Source organism: Coregonus lavaretus (genome assembly GCF_964263955.1).
Source record: "Coregonus lavaretus genome assembly, chromosome: 2".
Taxonomy (NCBI): domain Eukaryota; kingdom Metazoa; phylum Chordata; class Actinopteri; order Salmoniformes; family Salmonidae; genus Coregonus; species Coregonus lavaretus.
Genome location: NC_139989.1, coordinates 65259007 through 65280080, shown reverse-complemented (window position 1 = coordinate 65280080; position 21074 = coordinate 65259007). Strand labels below are relative to the sequence as shown.

The window sequence follows — 21074 nt, the reverse complement described above, 5'->3', positions numbered from 1 at the left end:
GGATCTGGAGAAGGTCTGTATGGAGGAGTGGGCCAAAATCCCTGCTGCAGTGTCTGCAAACCTGGTCAAGACCTACAGGAAACGTATGATCTCTGTAATTGCAAATAAAGGTTTCTGTACCAAATATTAAGTTCTGCTTTTCTGATGTATCAAATACTTATGTCATGCAATAAAATGCAAATTAATTACTTAAAAATCATACAATGTGATTTTCTGGGTTTTTGTTTTAGATTCCGTCTCTCACAGTTGAAGTGTACCTATGATAAAAAATGACAGACCTCTACATGCTTTGTAAGTAGGAAAACCTGCAAAATCGGCAGTGTATCAAATACTTGTTCTCCCCACTGTAAATAACATTATATTGGTAGCAAGAATTTTGTATAATAATTAAAATGTTGAATCCGGCGTTGTTTTGCGTATCAGTTCATAAAACATTTGCCATTATTTGTTGCCAAATAATGCAACAAAAAAACAATGGTTTTTTATCAATTAGTATATTAGTATATAACCACAATATTTGTTGCATTATTTGTTCTGTCGTTTCTGAAGGATTAAATTGAAATTGCAACCAACTTTCTATGGCTTGTTATAGAAATAGTGATATTTGGGAGATTATTTCCTTTTCAAATAATTGAAAGTGAGAGGTTGTAATCTGAATAAAGTGAAAAGGGCCATTCTTGAACATGGGGTGAGACAATCTTACTAATTTGCTAGAGAACCAGTTCGGATTTAAGTATAACTTTTGTATGACTGAAGCTTTTAGTGATAGGTCTAATGCTTTAATATTTAATCATTTCTGTCCTCCGAATTCATATTCATTATATAAATAGGCCCGTTTCATTTTGTCTAGCTTGCCGTTCCAAATACAATTTAATATTTTCTCTAATATAATTGAAAAAACTGTTCGCTAGGCATAGGCAAGACCAAAAGCAAATAGGTAAACTGGGATAATACTAAAGAGTTAATCAGGGTGATCTTTCCACAGATAGACAGGTATTTACCTTTCCATGGTAGCAAGATCTTATCTATTTTTGCTAACTTTCTATTAAAATATATTGGAGTGAGATCATTTATTTATTTTATTTCTTAAAATCCTGAGAGGTTAGAAAATGTGTCTAGGTCCTCTATGAGGCTGTGGAGGGATTCAAGTTGTGGATTTAAAAGAAAACATGAATCATCAGCATACAATAACACCGTTGTTTTTAAGCCCTGGATTTCTAATCCCTTGATATTATTGTTGGATCTGATTTTAATACAGTGAGGGGAAAAAAGTATTTGATCCCCTGCTGGTTTTGTACGTTTGCCCACTGACAAAGACATGATCAGTCTATAATTTTAATGGTAGGTTTATTTGAACAGTGAGAGACAGAATCACAACAGAAAAATCCAGAAAAACGCATGTCAAAAATGTTATAAATTGATTTGCATTTTAATGAGGGAAATAAGTATTTGACACCTCTGCAAAACATGATTTATAGTACTTGGTGGCAAAACCCTTGTTGGCAATCACAGAGGTCGGACGTTTCTTGTAGTTGGCCACCAGGTTTTCACACATCTCAGGAGGGATTTTGTCCCACTCCTCTTTGCAGATCTTCTCCAAGTCATTAAGGTTTCGAGGCTGACGTTTGGCAACTCAAAACTTCAGCTCCCTCCACAGATTTTCTATGGGATTAAGGTCTGGAGACTGGCTAGGCCACTCCAGGACCTTTTACATTTACATTTTAGTCATTTAGCAGACGCTCTTAACCAGAGCGACTTACAGGAGCAATTAGGGTTAAGTGCCTTGCTCAAGGGCACATTAACGTCATTTAGCAGACGCTCTTAGCCAGAGCGACTCACAAATTGGTGCGTTCACCCTATAGCCAGTGGGATAACCACTTTACAATTTGGGGGGAGGGGGGGGGTTAGAAGGAATACTTTATCCTACCTTAATGTGCTCCTTCTTGAGCCACTCCTTTGTTGCCTTGGCCGTTTGTTTTGGGTCATTGTCATGCTGGAATACCCATCCACGACCCATTTTCAATGCCCTGGCTGAGGGAAGGTAGGTTCTCACCAAGATTTGACGGTACATGGCCCCGTCCATCGTCCCTTTGATGCGGTGAAGTTGTCCTGTCCCCTTAGCAGAAAAACACCCCCAAAGCATAATGTTTCCACCTCCATGTTTGACGGTGGGGATGGTGTTCTTGGGGTCATAAGCAGCATTCCTCCTCCTCCAAACACGGCGAGTTGAGTTGATGCCAAAGAGCTCGATTTTGGTCTCATCTGACCACAACACTTTGACCCAGTTCTCCTCTGAATCATTCAGATGTTCATTTGCAAACTTCAGACGGGCCTGTATATGTGCTTTATTGAGCAGGGGGACCTTGCGGGTGCTGCAGGATTTCAGTCCTTCACGGCGAAGTGTGTTACCAATTGTTTTCTTGGTGAATATGGTCCCAGCTGCCTTGAGATCATTGACAAGATCCTCCCGTGTAGTTCTGGGCTGATTCCTCACCGTTCTCATGATCGTTGCAACTCCACGAGGTGAGATCTTGCATGGAGCCCCAGGCCGAGGGAGATGTCAGTTCTTTTGTGTTTCTTCCATTTGCGAATAATCGCACCAACTGTTGTCACCTTCTCACCAAGCTGCTTGGCGATGGTCTTGTAGCCCATTCCAGCCTTGTGTAGGTCTACAATCTTGTCCCTGTCATTCTTGGAGAGCTCTTTGGTCTTGGCCATGGTGGAGAGTTTGGAATCTGATTGATTGCTTCTGTGGACAGGTGTCTTTTATACAGGTAACAAACTGAGATTTGGAGCACTCCCTTTAAGAGTGTGCTCCTAATCTCAGCTCGTTACCTGTATAAAAGACACCTGGGAGCCAGAAATCTTTCTGATTGAGAGGGGGTCAAATACTTATTTCCCTCATTAAAATGCAAATCAATTTATAACATTTTTGACATGTGTTTTTCTGGATTTTTTTGTTGTTATTCTGTCTCTTACTGTTCAAATAAACCTACCATTAAAATTATAGACTGATCATTTCTTTGTCAGTGGGCAAACGTACAGAATCAGCAGGGGATCAAATACTTTTTTCCCTCACTGTAGGCAACCTACAGCAGGGCCATAAAACTTTGGTGTATGGGTCGCTCAGGTGGGTGTCTAGGGTATAGGGTTGGGGACCGTTCCATCATAAGTCTCCTGAGTGGCGCAGTGGTCTAAGGCACTGCATCGCAGTGCTAACTGTGCCACTAGAGATCCTGGTTCAAATCCAGGCTCTGTTGCAGCCGGCCGTGACCGGGAGACTCATGGGCGGTGCACAAGTTGTCCAGGATAGGGGAGGGAATGGCCGGCAGGGATGTAGCTCAGTTGATAGAGCATGGTGTTTGCAATGCCAGGGTTGTGGGTTCGATTCCCACGGGGGGCCAGTATAAAAAATATATATATGTATTCACTAACTGTAAGTCGCTCTGGAAAAGAGTGTCTGGTAAATGTAAAAATCATGATAGGACAATAAAATGTTCATTAGATGTATACTTTATTTTAACATATTTATCCCTCATCTGCACAAAATTGAAAGTTCCCTCTCACAACCCCTGCTCACAGACACCAATTGGTTCTGGGCTATGCAACCATTTCCTTTCTCACTCACTTAACGGCACACTTTTCCAAACACAAGAATGCACACCACACCTTCCATCACAATACATCCACACATACCCACATACTGTGCCTTCTATGTCTTCTGTTTGCTATGTTTTTATCTCCACTATTTTGATTGACTACTTTTGTGTTATATAGTTATATTTGAAGATGTATTATTTTGCTAGTTATCCTTTCTTCTAATGCCGTCTTATCCCTTTATAAAATACTATAAATACTATAAGTGTGTTTTATTATTACAATCCTTACCATGGCTAGTATTGGGTGTTCCATTATTCGACTCCTCTATTAGAACTTTCAGAATAGCCATGGAGTAGTCTTTGTGTCGCGGAACATTTGGTTATCAACATACAGTTTATCGACTACAAGAGCAACACGCTTCCCTTTAAATCTATTTTCCTTGAAGATTGGGTACAGAACTTTGCACCGTTCTGCAATCTCCCTCGGGAACTGATCATTCATGCCTATTTTCGTGCCAGCAAGTCTTTTACCTAGGCTATTAACCATTACTTTATCCTTAAAGAAAGCAAATTTGGCAATGATTGGACGCTCATATCTCTGTCCTCTTTGTCCGAAACGGTTTACACGCTCGAGTTGGATTTTATCGACAGCATTAAGTGGGATTTGAAGCGCTGTAAGAAATAAGTCCTTCACTATTTTTTCAGGAACTTCTCTGTTGTTTTTGGCCTGCCTCTCTTGCGCTTTCCAGTTGGTGTCCATCTGAGGGCAATATGGCAGTATCCTCAGCACATGACCAAGCCAACGTAACCTGCGTATTTTTATTTCCATGACAATGTTCTTACAGCCCGTCCTCCTATACAGGTTCTCGTTGGAGATCTTGTTTGGCCAGAAGATGTTGGAGATCTTACAGAGGCAACCATTCTGAAAGGCATCAACCTTGCTCATCTCACTCTTGACTACCCTCCAGCATTCAGAGCCATATAAAAGCAGCAACTTCACATTGCTATTCTAGAGCCTGATCTTAGTTTTGAGGCTGTATAATTTTTTGCTCCATATGGGACGGAGTCGACTGAAACTTCCTCTGGCTTTTTAAAATCTGGCCTTGATGTATTTGTTGGCTCTGTTGTCGCTGCTGATTAGGCTTTCAAGGTAGGTGAAGTTGTCGACATACTCAAGCGCCTCTCCATCGATGGTAATTGGAGGTGTTGGTGCTGTATTAATGCACATGGTTTAGGTCTTCTGTATGTTGATATGGAGACCAGTCTGTTTAGCATTCATGCTGAGACTGTTTGACTTCTCCCGGAGATGGATGTGTTTGGATGATATACAGGCCAGATCACCAGCAAAGTTGAGGTCCTCTAGATGGGAGAAGAGCATCCACTGGATTCCTCGGGCATGGTCAGATGTTGTTACCCAGTCAATGGTAACAATAAAAAGGATTGGAGAGAGGATGCAGCCTTGTCTGACACCAGACTTAACTTGAAATGACTCTGTAAGAGAACTATCAAGGATGATGCTACATTCAAAGTGTTCATAGTACTTCCCAATGAGGTTGACAATCTTGGGAGGTATTCCATAGGCTCCAAGGATCCTCCATAAGCTCTCATGGTGAACACTATTGAATGCCTTCTTGAAATCAATACATTTGATGTAGAGGGGTGCATTCCACTCGAGGCACTGCTCGATGATATTACACAGGGCAAAGATCTGGTCGATGCATCCTCTTCCTTTGTAAAACCCTGCTTGTTCATCATTGACAGCAGTGTCAATCCTTTTGATGAGTAACCTGCAGACGATTTTGCTGGGAATGGAGAAGAGTGTTATACCTCGCCAGTTGTCACATTCGCTGAGGTAAGGTTTCCTTTCTTTGGCAGTTTGACGATAAGGCCTATTCTCCAGTCTTGTGGTATGACATCGTGCTCCCAGATCTTGCGAAAGAGATCAGTCAGCACCTTGAGAGAGAGAGAGAGAGAGAGAGAGAGAGAGAGAGAGAGAGAGAGAGAGAGAGAGAGAGAGAGAGAGAGAGAGAGAGAGAGAGAGAGAGAGAGAGAGAGAGAGAGAGAGAGAGAGAGAGAGAGAGAGAGAGAGAGAGAGAGAGAGAGAGAGAGAGAGAGAGAGAGAGAGAGAGAGAGAGAGAGAGAGAGAGAGAGAGAGAGAGAGAGAGAGAGAGAGAGAGAGAGAGAGAGGCTTACAACGCAACAAACCAGAGTACAAAAGCAAAATGCACACACATTACACAGTATAAATATTCATAGCTACTGTTCCAATAAACAATCATGGGATAATAACAACAATCATGAAAATAAATGAAGAAAATTATTTGAAACAGTACTTGTCATCTGGTTGAAGATTGAGGTAGGCTACTGTCCATTTATTAGAAGATTGAGGTAGGCTACTGTCCATTTATTAGAATATAGACATTAAAGATTGTTGCAAAGTGGAATATCCATTTAATGTGATTATTTTTGTAGTACTGATCAAACTGTAAGATATCGTTCACAAACAAAAGCAGTTTGGTCTTACTTAATACAGAACAAGCTGTAATCACATCTTGCAGTGATACAGGCCCTGGCCTATGTTATAGGATTTGCCAGGAGGTCGCTAAAGCACACAATACAGGTAGCGATAAACCCAAACCCATGCTGAAGAGCAGTAAAATAACAGGTAGCCTATTAAGTTGTTGAGTGTGAGAGTAAAATGTCAAAATATGAGAAAGAATGAATGCCCCTTTGATTCTTTACCGAATTAGGTTTTCTGTAAAGCCCAAACAGTGTCTTTGTGTCCCATTCAGACAGGCACAGCTTCAAGGGAGCCTGTGTACCTGGCGCCGACGAGGATGGCGGCCTTGCGACTAGCTCTTAGGAAACTTTGCGGTATTTAGTTTTTTTATGTATTATTTTTTACATTATTAGCTCAGAAAGTGTTTTGTATCATTACATACAGCCGGGAAAAACTATTGAATATCAGAGCGGGGGTAACTCCCCAGCATTACGACCAGGAATTCAACTTTTCCGAAGCAGATCCTTTGTTTGCTCTCCCCAGAGCAATTGAGCTGATTCCAGCGGCTCACCCAAAACATCGCCGGCGGAGGAGAGGCACTCGGAGCGGCCTGCTGGTTCGACTTAGGAGAAGCGCACACCACCCAAGTGTCACGATCGTGACACCAAGTATACTACTCGCTAATGTTCAGTCTCTGGTTAACAAGCTCGACGAACTCCGGGCAAGGATTTCTTTCCAGAGTGACATCAAGGCCTGTAACATACTTTGTTTCACGGAAACATGGCTCTCTGGGGATATTCTGTCGAAATCAGTCCAGCCAGATGGGTTCTCAGTTCATCGTGCAGACAGGAATAAATATCTCTCCAGGAAGCAGAAGGGCGGAGGTGTGTGTTTCATGATTAACGACTCATGGTGTAATTGTAGTAACATACAGGAACTCAAGTCCTTCTGTTCACCCGACCTAGAATACCTCACAATCAAATTCCGACCGTATTATATCCCAAGAGAATTTTCTTCGGTTATAGTCACGGCTGTGTATATCCCCCCTCAAGCCGATACCACGACAGCCCTCAAAGAACTTCACTGGACTTTATGCAAACTGAAAACCACATATCCTGAGGCTGCATTTATTGTAGCCGGGGATTTTAACGAAGCAAATTTGAGGACTAGGCTGCCGAAGTTCTATCAACACATTGACTGTTGTACTTGCGCTGCTAAAATCCTCGACAATTGCTATTCGAACTTCCGGGATGGTTATAAGGCCCTCCCCCGCCCTTCTTTCGGCAAATCTGACCACGACTCCATCTTGCTCCTCCCTTTCCTATAGGCAGAAACTCAAACAGGAAGTACCCGTGCTAAGGACTATTCAACGCTGGTCTGACCAATCGGAATCCACACTTCAAGATTGTTTTGATCACGCGGACAGGGATATGTTCCGGGTAGCTTGCGAAAATAATTTAGATGAATAAACTGAAACGGTGACTGAGTTTATCAGGAAGTGTATAGGTGATGTTGTGCCAACTGTGACTATTAAAACCTACCCTAACCAGAAACCGTGGATAGATGGCACCATTCGCGCAAAACTGAAAGCGCGAACCACCGCATTTAACCATGGCAAGGTGACTGGGAATATGGCAGAATACAAACAGTGTAGCTACTCACTCTGCAAGGCAATTAAACTGGCAAAACATCAGTATAGAGACAAAGTGGAGTCGCAATTCAACGGCTCAGACACAAGATGTATGTGGCAGGGTCTACAGACAATCACGGACTATAAAAGGAAAACCGACGTCTCGCTTCCAGACAAGCTAAACACCTTCTTCGCCCGCTTTGAGGATAACACAGTGCCACCGACAAGGCCCACTACCAAGGACTGTGGCCTCTCCTTCTCTGTGGCTGACGTGAGTAAGACATTTAAGCATGTTAACCCCCGCAGGGCTGCCGGCCCAGACGGCATCCCTAGCCGCGTCCTCAGAGCATGCGCAGACCAGCTGGCTGGTGTGTTTACGGACATATTCAATCTCTCACTTTCCCAGTCTGCTGTTCCCACATGCTTCAAGATGGCCACCATTGTTCCTGTACCCAAGAAAGCAAAGGTAACTGAACTAAATGACTATCACCCCGTAGGATTCACCTCTGTCATCATGAAGTGCTTTGAGCGACTAGTCAAGGATCATATCACCTCTACCTTACCTGTCACCCTAGACCCACTTCAATTTGCTTACCGCCCCAATAGATCCACAGACGATGCAATTGGCATCACACTGCACACTGCCCTATCCCATCTGGACAAGAGGAATACCTATGTAAGAATGCTGTTCATTGACTATAGCTCAGCATTCAACACCATAGTACCCTCCAAGCTCATCATTAAGCTCGAGGCCCTGGGTCTGAACCCCGCCCTGTGCAACTGGGTCCTGGACTTCCTGACGGGTCGCCCCCAGGTGGTGAAGGTAGGAAACAACATCTCCACTTCACTGATCCGCAACACTGGGGCCCCACAAGGGTGCGTGCTCAGCCCCCTCCTGTACTCCCTGTTCACCCATGACTGTGTGGCCAAGCACCCTCCAACTCAATCATCAAGTTTGCAGATGACACAACAGTAGTAGGCTTGATTACCAACAATGATGAGAGGTGAGGGCTCTGGGAGTGTGGTGCCAGGAAAATAACCTCTCACTCAACGTCAACAAAACAAAGGAGATTATCTTGGACTTCAGGAAACAGCAGAGGGTGCACCCCCCTATCCACATCGACGGGACCGCAATGGAGAAGGTGGAAAGCTTCAAGTTCCTTGGCGTACACATCACTGACAAACTGAAATGGTCCACCCACACAGACAGTGTGGTGAAGAAGGCGCAATCAACCACCTGAGCCACGGCCTGTTCACCCCGCTATCATCCAGAAGGCGAGGTCAGTACAGGTGCATCAAAGCTGGGACCGAAAGAATGAAAAACAGCTTCTATCTCAAGGCCATCAGACTGTTAAATAGCCATAACTAGCACATTGGAGGCTGCTGCTGCCTATTGAAATCACTGGCCACTTTAAGAAATGGAACACTAGTCACTTTAATAATGTTTACATATATTGCACTACTCATCTCATATGTATATACTGTATTCTATTCTATAATATTCTACTGTATCTTAGTCCATGCCACTCTGTCATTGCTTGTCCATATTTGTATATAGTCTTAAATTCCATTCCTTACTAGATTTGTGTGTATAGGGTATATGTTGTGAAATTGTTAGATATTACTTGTTAGATATTACTGCACTGTCGGAGCTAGAAGTACAAGCATTTCGCTACACCCGCAATAACATCTGCTAAACACGTGTATGTGACAAATAAAATGTGAATTGATTTGATGTGTACACCCTTACCAAACCAGACCCTAACAGCCACATCAAAACTCTTGTCACACCCTCAGTCTACTCAGTAATGGGTGTTATAGTAGTCCTAGATGTCAACAATTCCCCCAAGAACCTGTTACGAAGTTGTTGTTTTTAAAAACATACAATATCCATAAAATATAGGGTTCTTATAAAGGAGAGAGACTGAACAGGCTACGTAATACGCTACGTAACAAAAACCCAACCATACACAACATTCAGAACATTGATTTGACAAGAGGGGGCTACTCCAGGGTTAGTTTTGGGAGAACTTGCATTACTCTCATACATGTCACCAGTAGCCATGTCCATAATAACGGTTAATAGCGTGTAATATAATATGGGCGTGTCTTAAATTCATGACGTCAACAGGCATTTCCTGTGGAAGTGGGGCTTTGCTTAGAGGAGAGCGCTGCGGACTTGTCTCTTCATCTAATTTTGCAAAGAAAAAGAGGTTCGCGGCCACGGGAATATACTAAATATATCTAATAAGTACACTTTTATACAACCAAATAGTATACTATATTTGTCCCTTTCGCAATGGAGTAACTGTTTAAGGAATGACCCACGGGGGAGTGAATCGACCGTGACTTTTTGCAGGAGGAGAAAGTAGCTCCCTTTGCCAACAAGGCAATTGTTGCTGTGTCTACACTGGGTCGCGGATCACTACGGGGATTTTTTTTTAAAGGATACATTTACGTATGTTGCCTCGGCAATAAATCACGCGGATAAGGTAAATGCTATAATTTGATAATTGTATGAACCCTGTTTTTATCCGTTCGTTGATTACTCTCCAACCAAAGTATGAATTTTCCACATGGATGAAGGACTTGGATGATGGATATCCTATCTAGATTTCAAGTTTTTCACAGGCAGACAGTAGGATCTTGGCAGTCTTCGAATTTGGACCAGAATAAATATTTTGGGTGGAGAGGGATATCTGTTACAGATGGATCTCAATCTGTCTTTTGATTTTTTTGCGTTGATGGTAAGATAAATATATTTTGGACAATATATTGTTTTTAAGTAGTGTTTTGAACAACATTTCATCTGACAATTTTGCCTTCAATGTTTTTTTTTTCAACAACGAATATGTCATAGTCATGTTTCATCTTGCTGTTTTTGTAGACGCATTGGATAGGCTTCCGTGCTTGATGCCTGCCCTACAGTGGGGGCCACTGGTCTATAATAGATAATAAACCGGGTAGTTTGGCTCCTGGATGCTGATTGGCTGAAAGCCGTGGTATATGTTTACTGTTATAATTATGTTGGAACCGGTTTATAATAGCAATAAGGAACCTCTGAGGTTTGTAATATATGTCCAATATGCCACTGCTAAGGGCTGCATCCAGGCACTCCCCATCGTGCTTAAGAACAGCTATTTAGGCGTGGTATATTTAAGCAATAAGGCCTGAGTAGGTGTGGTATATGGCCAATATACCACGGCTAAAGGGTGTTCTTATGCACAACGCAATGCGGAGTGCCTGGACACAGCCCTTAGCTGTGGTATATTGGCCATATATCACAAACCCCCGAGGTGCCTTATTGCTATTATAAACTGGTTACCAACATAATTAGAGCTGTAAAAATAAATGTGATCACATGATCCATGTCTCATACAAGTATGGTCCGTGTCTCATACAAGTAGGTCTGTGTCAAATTAACAATAAATAATCTTATAGACTAAGGCCACACAGCTGCTTCTGTTGATGGTCATCATCACATTAAATGTGTGGTGGTGTTGATGCTTGAGAGATCGGTTTGTGTATGTGGAGAAGGCCTCTGCGTGTGTGTGTTGAGATGAGGTGTGTTTGGGTCATGACCCATGGATAACATCAGGGCTTGGTGTGTCCCAAAGAAGAACACAGCCAGTGGTTATAACTTCAAAACAAACATGTCTACACACAGCCTCCTTTTAGTCTTTTAGAGTGATATCTCTCTCTCTCCTGATACAGTCAATGTAATTTTCTTTGATCCACCACCAATCAGCTTACAAACGCAACAGCGTCAGACATTCAGTTGCCCTTTATAATGTAAGATGGTACGTAAGTATCATATCACCTCCACCTTACCTGACACCCTAGACCCACTAAAATTTGCATACCGCCCCAATAGATCCACAGACGATGCAATTGCCCTCACACTGCACACTGCCCTATCCCATCTGGACAAGAGGAATACCTGTGTAAGAATGCTGTTCATTAACTACAGCTCAGCCTTCAACACCATAGTACCCTCCAAGCTCATCATTAAGCTCGGGGCCCTGGGTCTGAACCCCACCCTGTGCAACTGGGTCCTGGGCTTCCTGACAGGCTGCCCCCAGGTGGTGAAGGTAGGAAACAACACCTCCACTACGCTGATCCTCAACACAGGGGCCCCACAAGGGTGCGTGCTCAGCCCCCTCCTGTACTTCCTATTCACCCATAACTGTGTGGCCACGCATGCCTCCAACTCAATCATCAAGTTTGCAGACGACACAACAGTAGTAGGCTTGATTACCAACAATGATGAGACAGCCTACAGGGAGGAGGTGAGGCCCTGGCAGAGTGGTGCCAGGAACAGAACCCCTCCCTCAATGTCAACAAAACAAAGGAGTGGATCATGGACTTCAGGAGACAGCAGAGGGAGCACATCCCTATCCACATCGATGGGACCGCAGTGGAGATGGTGAAAAGGTTCAAGTTCCTCAGCGTACACATCACTGACAATCTGAAATGGTCCACCAACACAGACAGTGTAGTGAAGAATATACAACAGCACCTTTTCAACAAGAAATTCGGCTTGGCCCCTAAGACCTTCACAAACTTTTACAGATGCACTACTGAGAGCATCCTGTCGGGCTGTATCACCGCCTGGTACGGCAACTGCACCGCCCGCAACCGCAGGGCTCTCCAGAGGGTGGTGCGGTCTGCCCAACGCATCACAGGAGGCACACTGCCTGCCCTCCAGGACACATACAGCACCAGATGTCACAGGAAGGCCAAAAAGATCATCAAGGACATCAACCACCTGAGCCACGGCCTGTTCACCCCGCTATCATCCAGAAGGCGAGGTCAGTACAGGTGCATCAAAGCTGGGACCGAGAGACTGAAAAACAGCTTCTATCTCAAGGCCATCAGACTGTTAAATAGCCAACACTAGCCGGCCTCCACCCAGTACCCTGCCCTGAACTTAGTCACTAGCCGGCTACCACCCGGTTACTCAATCCTGCACCTTAGAGGCTGCGGCCCTATCTACATAGACATGGAATCACTGGTCACTTTAATAATGTTTACATACTGTTTAACTCATTTCATATGTATACAGTGGGGGAAAAAAGTATTTAGTCAGCCACCAATTGTGCAAGTTCTCCCACTTAAAAAGATGAGAGAGGCCTGTAATTTTCATCATAGGTACACGTCAACTATGACAGACAAATTGAGAAAAAGAATTCAAGAAAATCACATTGTAGGATTTTTAATGAATTTATTTGCAAATTATGGTGGAAAATAAGTATTTGGTCAATAACAAAAGTTTCTCAATACTTTGTTATATACCCTTTGTTGGCAATCACACAGGTCAAACGTTTTCTGTAAGTCTTCACAAGGTTTTCACACACTGTTGCTGGTATTTTGGCCCATTCCTCCATGCAGATCTCCTCTAGAGCAGTGATGTTTTGGGGCTGTCGCTGGGCAACACAGACTTTCAACTCCCTCCAAAGATGTTCTATGGGGTTGAGATCTGGAGACAGGCTAGGCCACTCCAGGACCTTGAAATGCTTCTTACGAAGCCACTCCTTCATTGCCCGGGCGGTGTGTTCGTGATCATTGTCATGCTGAAAGACCCAGCCACGTTTCATCTTCAATGCCCTTGCTGATGGAAGGAGGTTTTCACTCAAAATCTCACGATACATGGCCCCATTCATTCTTTCCTTTACATGGATCAGTCGTCCTGGTCCCTTTGCAGAAAAACTGCCCCAAAGCATGATGTTTCCACCCCCATGAATCTGCAACAGGCCTCTCTCATCTTTTTAAGTGGGAGAACTTGCACAATTGGTGGCTGACTAAATACTTTTTTCCCCCACTGTTTACTGTATTCTACTGTATTCTAGTCAATGCCGCTCCGACATTGCTCGTCCTTATATTTATATATTCTTTTACTTTTAGATTTGTGTGTATTGTTGTGAATTGTTAGATACTACTGCACTGTTGGAGCTAGGAACACAAGCATTTTGCTACACCGGCAATAACATCTGCTAAATATGTCTATGCGACCAATACAATTTCATTTATGGAAGGAGGAGAGCGATGTTGTGCACTGTGCAGGCAGAGTCACATTAATTGGATCAAACAGAAAAAGTCCCTCATTTTAATCTCAGGTAAGATGTCTGTCGTGTGTGTGCTCGCGTGTGCGTTTGTGTGTGTGCGAGCGTGTGGGTTTTCTTTAACCTTGTAAATACAGCCGGCCGAGGCGTGCTAACTTCTCAGTATGGCTAGAGTTTAATTAAGGGAATGGAGTGGTGTGGATGGAGGGAATGAGCGATGGAAGGAAAGTAGAGGAAGGGAGGAGGAGAAGGGGGTAGGGCTAATTGAGGGAGAAGAAGAGAGGACGGGTGTGTGTGTTTACACGTGGGAGGGTGTGTGTGTGTGTGTGTGTGTGTTAGGAGAGATGGAGGGTGGAGACGGTAGGAGACGGTAGGCTGGGGATCTACCAGCTGAATGGATGTGACCCCAACCCCAGATAACAGCTGCTGGAGGGCTGGCTTTTCATCTGATTTACAGATCCACTGACAGAAGACCCCGCCCTGCTGTTCTGGGGGACGTGATGTTTTGTGTGTGTGTGTGTGTGTGTGTGTGTGTGTGTGTGTGTGTGTGTGTGTGTGTGTGTGTGTGTGACACAGACCCTGCGTCCTCCTGTCCCTCTGAGATGGAAGTGATGAATGGGCACTATATCTGCTGCTACTCCAACACATGATTTGTGCTGAAAGGGGAGATTTGTTAAGAAAACAAGTAGTACAAGGACTGCCTGTTACACCCATAACACACAACAATGAGTAGTCTGACTCTATAACAAAGAGAGTTAACATATGATAACAATGTGGTTATCATGTTTTGTTTGTCAGTAAATCACTGTCTGCTCTAACTAGCACATCATGGAATCCCCTAAGGACTTTAACCGTGTGAGAGTGGAAAAATAAGAAATCATAATTAGTTCTCAACCTGATTTTTCTAAGCTTATTTCAGTCTAATTATGAAATCATCTTGTGCTGATGTTAGGATGTTATTGCAATGTATCTGAATGAGATAAAGGTATAAGAATAGTCATTATTTGTTGTGTTTAGCCATTGGATTACATATAGAACCACGAATGATAGGGTTTCTATGGTTAACCCTAAATCAGATTGATTTCCACTCTTTTAAAAGTATCTGTTTGCTGTCTGGGTGGGAATGGTCATTCTGTGTGTGGAAATTGTGGGTTAGGGCTTTGAGTTTAGGTTTGACCTCCTCAGTAGTTTATATAAAGGGTAGCCCTAATGCCCTCCCACTCCCACTCCCCTTTCCCCTCCAACTCAGAGGCATTTTGTGATTTCCACATCCAGGTCTAAAAACAGCATCAAAACCACTCAGAGAAAGGGGGTGGTTAAGGTTGTGCAAATGGCACGCTTTTCCCTATGTAGTGCACTACTTTTGACCAGGGTCCATAGGGGAATAGGATGCCATTTGGGATGGAGCTTTAGTTTAGTCGACCTGGCAAGGCTACAGGAGGTCTGTGTTGAAATTGGGCCAATCTCCTTATATTGTTAGTAAATAGTAGAGCGGGATGATCTCAGGCTGTGTGCAGCCATCTTATCTCAGCCTGTGTGTAGTCAGATGTTGTTAATTGTTATGACAGTTTGAACATTTGAGAGCTTTAAGTGGAATTGAGGCCTTGCACATTTTGGGGGTTTACAGTGCTTTGCTACATGAACGTTCTATTTTGGAGGAGTTTAAATTAGTTTTAATTTACAGTTACACCATACAGTATATCTTTGTTTAAGATAATTGAACATTTACCAGTCCCTCTCATTGCCATGGTATTCTTATCTATGCTGTATGCACGAGTATACCGAAATGAACAAAGTGCCTGTGTTCAAGCTTCATGAATGATATTTGTTAAATATTGATCATTAAAGGAGATTGAAGGGACAGAACAGATCCTTAATTCAACCCTTCAATTTCATGACAGCCTTATCTCAGCATGGCCCTCGCTTAGAAGCCTCTGTTCCTACAGAACTCTGAGACCTAAAGGGTCATGCATGGTCACTCAGTTGCATACAGTGAGGGAAAAAAAGTATTTGATCCCCTGCTGATTTTGTACGTTTGCCCACTGACAAAGAAATGATCAGTCTATAATTTTAATAGTAGGTTTATTTGAACAGTGAGAGACAGAATAACAACAACAAAATCCAGAAAAACGCATGTAAACATTTTTATAAATTGATTTGCATTTTAATGAGGGAAATAAGTATTTGACCCCCTCTCAATCAGAAAGATTTCTGGCTCCCAGGTGCCTTTTATACAGGTAACGAGCTGAGATTAGGAGCACACTCTTAAAGGGAGTGCTCCTAATGTCAGTTTGTTACCTGTATAAAAGACACCTGTCCACAGAAGCAATCAATCAATCAAATTCCAAACTCTCCACCATGGCCAAGACCAAAGAGCTCTCCAATGATGTCAGGGACAAGATTGTAGACCTACATAAGGCTGGAATGGGCTACAAGACCATCGCCAAGCAGAAATCCTGCAGTGCCCGCAAGGTCCCCCTGCTCAAGAAAGCACATATACAGGCCCGTCTGAAGTTTTGCCAATGAACATCTGAATGATTCAGAGGAGAACTGGGTGAAAGTGTTGTGGTCAGATGAGACCAAAATCGAGCTCTTTGGCATCAACTCAACTCGCCGTGTTTGGAGGAGGAGGAATGCTGCCTATGACCCCAAGAACACCATCCCTACCGTCAACCATGGAGGTGGAAACATTATGCTTTGGGGGTGTTTTTCTGCTAAGGGGACAGGACAACTTCACCGCATCAAAGGGACGATGGACGGGGCCATGTACCGTCAAATCTTGGGTGAGAACCTCCTTCCCTCAGCCAGGGCATTGAAAATGGGTCGTGGATGGGTATTCCAGCATGACAATGACCCAAAACACACGGCCAAGGCAACAAAGGAGTGGCTCAAGAAGAAGCACATTAAGGTCCTGGAGTGGCCTAGCCAGTCTCCAGACCTTAATCCCATAGAAAATCTGTGGAGGGAGCTGAATTTTTGAGTTGCCAAACGTCAGCCTCGAAACCTTAATGACTTGGACAAGATCTGCAAAGAGGAGTGGGACAAAATCCCTCCTGAGATGTGTGCAAACCTGGTGGCCAACTACAAGAAACGTCTGACCTCTGTGATTGCCAACAAGGGTTTTGCCACAGAGTACTAAGTCATTTTTGCAGAGGGGTCAAATACTTATTTCCCTCATTAAAATGCAAATCAATTTATAACATTTTTGACATGCGTTTTTCTGGATTTTGTTGTTGTTATTCTGTCTCTCACTGTTCAAATAAACCTACCATTAAAATTATAGACTGATAATGTCTTTGTCAGTGGGCAAACGTACAAAATCAGCAGGGGATCAAATACTTTTTTCCCTCACTGTATTTTCCTTTAGCCTATAGCCCAGAAATGTAGAAGTTGCAGGCTATAGGATACAATGCAGTACTGTTCAAAATGGCTTTCCCCCGTTACAAATGCTAGCTTTTCATTTGCATTAGTAAGACAAAACATGGATGAAGAATCAATGCTTTGTGCCAGTTCAGGTAAGTTAGAGGAATGCAAAACACAACACAACATTCAATTGCAGCTTCTGAAAAAACGTACATATTGTCTTGCAATGGAAGTTGACAGTTATTTTTCCAGTGATCCCAGGAGGAAGTAGTGTAGTAGTGAGTGCTTACTGTTCCAGGCCTGCAGAGATTTCACTCCTAGGCTAATTCAGTGAGTTTTCACATAGGCTATGGTCTGTGTTCTGTAGTCCTAACACTTGTGGAATGTTAGCTTCTGTTGGACAGCTTGAGTGTTTTCTTCTCTGCTCAGCTGTTCTCGTGTTAAGTTTTGATTTAGAGTGTGTGTCTGCGTGCACATTAGTGGTGCGCGGGTCAGCTGTTTGTTTACCCGCATCCGCCCGAAATTGCTAATAACCCATCCGCAACCACCCAACTATATGTGATAAAGTGAAAATCTGAGGCCCGCACCAGACCCTAACCCGCTAATATAGAAAATGCGCTGTAGGCTACAGTCAGAAATGGCGGAAAGATTTTTTGACTGGGGGTGCAGATTTTCTTTGCCTGATTCAGTTATGTTTCTGCTTATAATTTCCAACATTTTGGTAGGCTATTTGTTTGTCAACTTGTCTATAATTAGATACATGCAGCTTCGCTTCTGTCATTACATGTTTCCCTAGAAGACTAAATAAACCCTTGCTCACCAGAATAATGTCATAGTCCCCTGTAGCTCAGTTGGTAGAGCATGGCACTTGCAACGCCAGGGTTGTGGGTTCGTTTCCCACGGGGGGCCAGTATGAAAATGTATGCACTCACTAACTGTAAGTCACTCTGGATAAGAGTGTCTGATAAAATGACTAAAATGTAAATGATAAATACACTGAAAAAAATATAAACGCAACATTTAAAAAGGGTTGGTCCCATGTTTCATAAGCTGATCCCAGAATTTTTCTATAAGCATTAAAAGCTTCTGTCAATCAAATTTGTTCACATCCCTGTTAGTGAGCATTTCTCCTTTGCCAAGATAATCCATCCACCTGACAGGTGTGGCATATCAAGAAGCTGATTAAACAGCATGATCATTACACAGGTGCACCTTGTGCTGGGGACAATAAAAGGCTACTCTAAAATTTGCAGTTTTGTCACACAACACAATGCCACAGATGTTTCAAGTTTCGAGGGAGCGTGCAATTGGCATGCTGACTGCAGGAATGTTAATTTCTCTACCATAAGCCGCCTCCAACGTTGATGTAAAGAATTTGGCAGTACGTCCAACCGGCCTCACAAGCGCAGACCACATGTAACCACTCCAGCCCAGGACCTCCACATCCGGCTTCTTCATCTGCGGGACCATCTGAGACCAGCCACCCGAACAGCTGATGAAACTGGGGGTTTGCACAACCGAAGGATTTCTGCACAAACTGTCAGAAACCGTCTCAGGGAAGCTCATCTGCATGCTCGTCATCCTCACCACTAGTACGCTGGAGAATTTTGCTCTTCACGGATTAAACCTGGTTTCAACTGTACCTGGCAGACGGCGTGTATGGCGCCATGTGTGCAAGCGATTTGCTGTTGTGAACAGTGTGGCCCATGGTGTGGTGGAGTTATGGTATGGGCAGGCATAAGCTACGGGCAACAAACACAATTGTATTTTATCGATGGCAATTTGAATGCAGAGATATCGTGACGAGATCCTAAGGCCCATTGTCGTGCCATTCATCCTCCGCCTTCATCTCATGTTTCAGCATGATAATGCACGGCCCCATGTTGCAAGGATCTATACACAATTCCTGGAAGCTGAAAATGTCCCAGTTCTTCCATGGCTTGCATACTTACAGACATGTCACCCATTGAGCATGTTTGGGATGCTCTCGGTTGACGTGTACGACAGTGTGTTCCAGTTCCCGCCAATATCCAGCAACTTTGCACAGCCATTTAAGAGGAGTGGGACAACATTCCACAGGCCACAATCAACAGCCTGATCAACTCTATGCGAAGGAAATGTGTTGCGTTGCATGAGGCAAATGGTGGTCACACCGATACTTACTTTTTTTTAAAGGTGTCTGTATCTGTATTCCCAGTCATGTGAAATCCATAGATTAGGGCCTAATGAATGTATTTCAATTTACTGATTTCCTTATATGAACTGTAATTAAGTAAAATCTTTGAAATTGTTGCATGTTGCGTTTATATTTTTGGTCAGTGTAGATAGAATGAATGCTTCAATCTAGTTGACATCGGTAAAGTTTTCTCTGTCATATCTGCTTCGCGGAGCAAAGACTTTTAGGGACTGGGGAGAAAATGCAATAACTTTAAAAACAGGGACATTTCCAATTTACCTCAGTTTGACCGGTTGTAAGGAAATAGAAAGCTGTGAAAACGACCCAACATGTTTCTGATAAGATTTCAGTTCAGCTTGAATGCATATTTTATGTGGTTGAAATACTATCAGCTTTTATGATGCTGATAAAGATAGCACCTCTACAGATGGTATCTCTCAAGATGCTGAAAGAAATAAATCATATTTATCCACTCCTGTTCAAGTCAAAATTTAGCCTCATGCAACGCAACACAGAAATGCTTAATTCTGCAGGAGTTAATTAATATTAAGGCTATGTGAGAGGTTATAGACCTACAGTCAGTGTCCAGATTTCAGTTTCCATTTAACCCATCTGAACAGTAGGTTACAGTTCCCTTGATGTGCCATAGGCCTATTTTAAGTCCCCATCTTGTGACTGTTGAATTTTGTATAGCAATCATCACACATAACATAGCTATCATCCTCTTTTACCACTTCACTAAATATTTCCTAAACATTACTTTTCTGGCCCTCCCTTCTCTTTATTTTGAACTCTTCATTTCACAGCATTTCTCTTATTGAATTAAACTCCGCCATTGTCCTTTTTGCCTTCGTGGATCGAAGTTAACTTTTTCTGCCCGTTCTCAAAAGCATTTGCAGATTGGCGTGTAGGCTATTTGGCAAGAGTACAGTTATGCCCTAAAGCTTAGGCTTCCGCACTAACGCCAGATAGGCTACATTGAGGTTTTTCTTTCATTATTTTAGGCTATCGATATAAATTGCACAAGAATGATGCATTTATGTATTTTTTAAGGTATTGTTTTCTCTTTATTCAACTTCTATTATTCTTCTATTATTACTGGTTTATTATTAACAACTTCAACAACTTTAGTAAATTAGTCCTTAGCTCAACTGGGAACACATTAGCAGGCAGCTAGCAGGCTTTCCTACAGCAGGCGGAGGGACTTCACTAAGCCCTGATATGAGCGTCTGTGTTGATCCTGCTCCAACACCAAGGCTGTGAGAAACTGATCAATCACTTCTCACAGTAAATATTTACTTGTTTAATGGTCATCTGTCTTCTGCCATGATGTTTCTAATAGCTACCCAAACCATCTATATTTGTCCAATTCACGTCTTCTTTGTGGGAGACCTTCTCTTACATTATTTTCCGACCCTATTATCCATTAAAGATAAGTGGTAGTGGTAGCAGTGAATGGGCTTGTTGCCGTGCTGTGTTGCTGTGTTTTCCAGAACTTAAATCATTGTGGATGGATAGATTTAAAGATGTGTCTTATTGCCAGGCAGCATGCCGGCTCTCTTCCTGTGTGATTGGGATGAGCTTCCTGTGTTCCAGCAAAGGAAGGGCCAATTCAGCAAACCAATGCAGAGAGAGATGGCTCACTGTACTCCTGCCAGACCTGGGTTCAAATACTTGCCTGGCTTAATGGACCAATAGTATAGTCTGTAACGGCAAACACCACCCATCTGACACTCCAGGCATT

The 21074-nt window shown here is 43.1% G+C and overlaps 1 protein-coding gene across 1 annotated transcript in view; it reads left to right on the top strand.

Moving 5' to 3' along the window:
- Positions 1-9913: 9913 nt before the first annotated feature.
- Positions 9914-21074, top strand: part of LOC311103428 (integrin beta-1-like) — a 51853-nt gene continuing 40692 nt past the window's right edge. Inside the window, exon 1 of the mRNA XM_084144994.1 lies at positions 9914-10221. The gene's annotated coding sequence lies outside the window, so the exon portion shown is untranslated. The remainder of the gene's footprint in view (positions 10222-21074) is intronic.